The sequence below is a fragment of the Pipistrellus hanaki genome (genome assembly GCF_964339955.1).
Source record: "Pipistrellus hanaki genome assembly, chromosome: 15".
Classification (NCBI taxonomy): domain Eukaryota; kingdom Metazoa; phylum Chordata; class Mammalia; order Chiroptera; family Vespertilionidae; genus Pipistrellus; species Pipistrellus hanaki.
In genome coordinates, this window is record NC_140517.1 from 43,780,002 (window position 1) to 43,784,510 (window position 4,509).

Sequence of the window (4,509 nt, forward strand, 5' to 3'; positions counted from 1 at the left end):
TTAACCTCTAAAATGTTATGGGCCTATCCCTATGGAAGTATATAACTTTCCCTGAAATTTTAACCATGGATCTTCCTGAGTGGCTCCAAGAGCTAGTAGGTACTAACGTTCCTCAGGAGTGTATTCGGGGCATTATATTGGATACAGCTAAGAATTGGGGAGATGGAGGCTTCCTCTGAGCCACTGCCTTGGCTTCCTGTCTGCTTTATTTCCCTGCTTTGATCATTCCCCACTTGGTGTCCTTTGCAGTGTATGACCTTTAAGAAGGCTAGAAAAGGGGAGAGAAGTTCCTAAATACCAAGCAGGAAGACCTGTTGAGGCTTTCAATGATAGTGTCAAGGACTGGGAATGAGTGATGGAAATAAAATCTAGGCCTCAACTTAAGGCCATAAGCAACAGCAGAGAGTCTGGGCAGGGCTGCTTTAGCTTACTAGGAGAGAAGGCTGATCAGGTCCTCACTCACTGGACAAACTTTTCTACAACTTTCACACTTTTCTACCCATTCACAAATCACCAGCTTTAGCCAAATCTAAACAGCCAGCATTTCTTAGGTTGATATTTATGAACACATTTTAAACACACTCTTACTTTCAAGAAAATGTACCTTCAACAAAGTACAGGAGAACTTATGTAAAAAAGCTAAAAGTAGGCGGATTTAAAACTTGTCTAACAATTAATGTTTCAGTATTTTGTGTTATTTGAAAATATTTAGATGTTTATTATTTAACCCAGCAATGCCCTAAGTTACCAAAGACTTTGGAAAAATATGGGTGGGCCTATGTTCTGTGGTAACCCTTGGACGTTGGACAGGAGTGTGGAGCACGTGGTCTACAGCTGCTAAGTCAGGTTTCGTGCAATAGCAAGAGTAGTGACTCCCCGAAACCGGTTTGGCTCAGTGGATAGAGCGTCGGCCTGCAGACTGAAAGGTCCCAGGTTCAATTCTGGTCAAGGGCATGTACCTTGGTTGTGGGCACATCCCCAGTGGGGGGGTATGCAAGAGGCAGCTGATCGATGATTCTCTCTCATCAATGTTTCTAACTCTCTGTCCCTCTCTCTTCCTCTCTGTAAAAAATCAATAAAATATATATTTTTAAAAAAGGGTAGGTGACTCAATGTGCTCAGCACAGTGGGATTTATTGGTGTCGTCATAGCCTATGCTTCTCTTCCACTCCACCCAGGAGAGGTAGAACTTATCCTGAGCATCCTGAATTCTCTGGTTGGCACTCTGCACATTTTCCCTGGCAAATTCAATCAGGTTAACAGTGGAATGGAGCTGAGAAATGGTCTCCTGACTTTTTTGCTTAGCTTCTTTCACCCTGCTGAGAGCCTGCTGGTTGGCACGTGCACAGAGCTTGGTAGACAGCGATTCCAGCCTAATATAATAATGTGGCTTCTGAACAGTCTCAAATCCTTCCACCTTTTTTTTTTTTTTTTTTTTTTGGCTTCTTTTTCTAGTTCTTCCTCAGTGAGAGGGAAGTACTAGTCTACAGCAGCTGAGTGCATTTTCCACTCCACTGCTCACCAGCTGCATCATCCGAATGCCCATGGCTGTGTTAATGCTGTCATTGACCACAGACTTGGTCTTCTCCACACCGGAAGTCACAGCTTCTTTTGTCTTGTCCATCAGACTGATTGTGCTGGTCACGGAATCTTTGGCTCTAGTCACGGTCATTGTCACAGCATCTTTTGCCCCAGTCACTGTACCTCTGTCATTGGCAACAACCTACTTTGTTGGCTGATTCAGAATAGGCAGCTTCTCCTCAATCCTGTCTAGTCCCATACAGGCATAGTTATTGGCAACAGCAATTTGTGGCTCTAACTTCTGGATAATGGGCTGAGCTTTCATCACTGCCACAGATATGATGATCTTCATGCCCCTCTCTGCCATCTCACACACAGACTTTGAGTAAGGATACTGATCCTTTGTAGTGACATAAGTTGAGGAAATGAGGTTGTATGTGGATCTCACCAAGGGCAGGTTGGCCATCCTGGTCACCACACTCAGTTGTGGGTCAACTGCAACAGAAACCATTTTTCTTCCTGGGGAAAGGAGATATCGACCGACAGCAGGCAGGAGGCGAAGATCAGACAAGTCATGCACAGCCAGTTCCAGTGACACCTATGGTGTTCTGGGCAGCCTTTTTGAGTCCAGGTGATTATATGGCTACAGAGCCGGCACCTGGAAAATTAACCTGATAATCCCATCTTGGGTCCGTTTGGGGGACCGTGTCAGCGCCAACCGGGTTGGCAGCTGAGTGTCTATGGAGGGCATTGACATGATTTTGAGCTATTAACCAAAGACCCTCCTTTTCCTCTGGCGTTAGAGAGGAGGACAGAATGACATAGATGTCGTGCCAGGTCAGGTCATAGGACTGGGTCGGATACTCAAATCCCTTGGTAAAGGTGATCAGGTTAGTGGAGAAAGACCCGAACCGCCTCTTAATCTGTGTGAAGTCAGACCTGGAAAATGGGGTGTTATCTGGACAATACCCTCAGTTCCTGCTACCTCCCACCGGGATACAATGGGTGCAGAAATAGAAGTGGTTGTTGAAAAAGGTGATCTTTGGGCGACCCAAGAGCCAGTGTTAGGTGGGAAAAGGTTGTTTTGGGACTCACATTCTCAGACTTTGGACTCTCAGAGGCTAGGGGAGAAGTTGGTTGCTGGTTAGGAGGGTCTGGGTTTTGGAAATCTACTGCAGGAGTAGGAAGGGGGGGTATAAAGGGATGGAGGTTAGTGGTCTTCTGGGTCAAAAGTAGATTCAGAATGAGAAATGTGAGGGATATGATGTTTTGTGTGAAGGAGTAGGATCTGATGGGGATTAGGACTGAAGGTGGAAAAGGTCTGGAATAAGGAGTCTCTGACCATTTTCTATTGCACTGACAGCACTTATCTAAATCATGCAATATGTTAAAACTGAAAGTGTCATTTTCAGGCCACTGAGACTTATCTAGTTTATATTGTGGCCAAACAGCATTACAAAAGAAAATGAGGTGCTTGGGCACGATCTCCCCCATGAGTGTGCAGAGGGAGTGTAGCGTGGCCCACGAGAAAAGAACCGGCGAGTGACAGACCACAAATCCAAAAGTGGCTTTTTAGGGCAGGTTCCCCACTGCTAAACAAATCACCACGAAAAATGAGGGGTGATCCTCTGGACGGGGAGTCCCCAATCCAGAAGAATCCAAAGCCAATCAGCTGAGGAGTCCTCTGGCCTAGCTCTAGGAATTTTGAAAAGTCAGTGAGAGTGTGGGCAGAAGACTTTAGGTGAGGGAAATTGTTGAACATCACTCACCTAGAGAAGATTGGCTGGTGTGGGATGAAGGGTCAGCAATGGAGAAGCGGTTCCTGATCCGGGGTCCTCCCTGGCTGGTTTGGGAGGGTCCATAAGAGAGGGGAGGATTAATTGAGGTCAGTGCTTATGTCACTAGTGTAGGATTCGGAGGTAAGCCCAGGACAAGCTGCTGCTGCCTACTGTTCTCTGAGTAGCAAACTCGGGGTGACAGAAGCCAAGGTGATGGCTCCCCTTCCCTGTGGAACCCTCCTGGGTTTCCACACCAAATGTTAGGGTCACCAAAGGAGGAACGCATGAGGCCAAAAAGGGTAAGGGGCTATACATTTATTAGGTCATCTGAATACCAGATGGGCTGAGCCCCCAAATGGTGCCAGCACCCAAGGATGGAGAGTCAGAGATTTTAAAGGACTCTAGGCAGGCTTTTTCTAGGTGGAAAATTCTCTGGGCCAGTCCGCATTCTAGGAAGATCTGGAGGGGAAAGGTAATGGTCTTAGAATGCAAGTGAAATGCCCATTATGAAGTGGTCTAAAGGTCAGGTTCCAGGGGAGGGGATGTTGATTAAATTATTTGATCAGACCTAACAGCCCTGGGGGCAAGGTTCTTGTATTCCCAGTTTTGCCCCTTGCTCAGCACCCAGGGCTTCCTACCAAGGTGAGTTTCTGCCTACCATCCTTGTTTTGCTTATCTCTAATTGACCACAACGCTACTCAGAAAAATTAGGAAAGAAAAAGAAATAAAAGACATACAAATCAGAAATAGGCCCTGGCCAGATAGGTTAGTTGGTTAGAGCATTGTCTTGATAGGCCAAGGTTGCTGGTTTGATTCCCACTCAGGATACATATAATAATCAACCAATGAATGCATAAGTAAGTGGAACAACAAATCTATGTCCCCCCTCCCCCCAACTCTTTCTCTCTTTCTCTTTCTCGCAAATCATAAAAAACATGGTTTTTCATATAGTGTGATTTTCCCTGTATTATTTTTAAAAATATACTTAATTTTCCTGAATAGATCATGTGTGTGTGTGTGTGTGTGTGTGTGTGTGTACACACATGCCTTTTTCTCTACTATGATTATTTGGAAATACTAGTATACTATGCATTTTTATTCCATAGGTTGCTATATCTAAATGTTTAACAAAAGCAGTTAAGTATAGTTCTCCAGCCCTAGCTGGTTTGGCTTAATGGATAAAGCACCGGTAGGTCTGTGGATTGAAGGG

At 45.2% G+C, this 4,509-nt stretch overlaps 1 pseudogene across 1 annotated transcript; it reads right to left on the minus strand.

Moving 5' to 3' along the window:
* Window positions 1-1,090: 1,090 nt before the first annotated feature.
* Window positions 1,091-2,116, minus strand: LOC311633882 (perilipin-2-like; annotated as a pseudogene). Its single transcript has one exon. The product of its transcript is annotated as a perilipin-2-like (transcript).
* Between the last annotated feature and the right edge of the window lie 2,393 nt (window positions 2,117-4,509).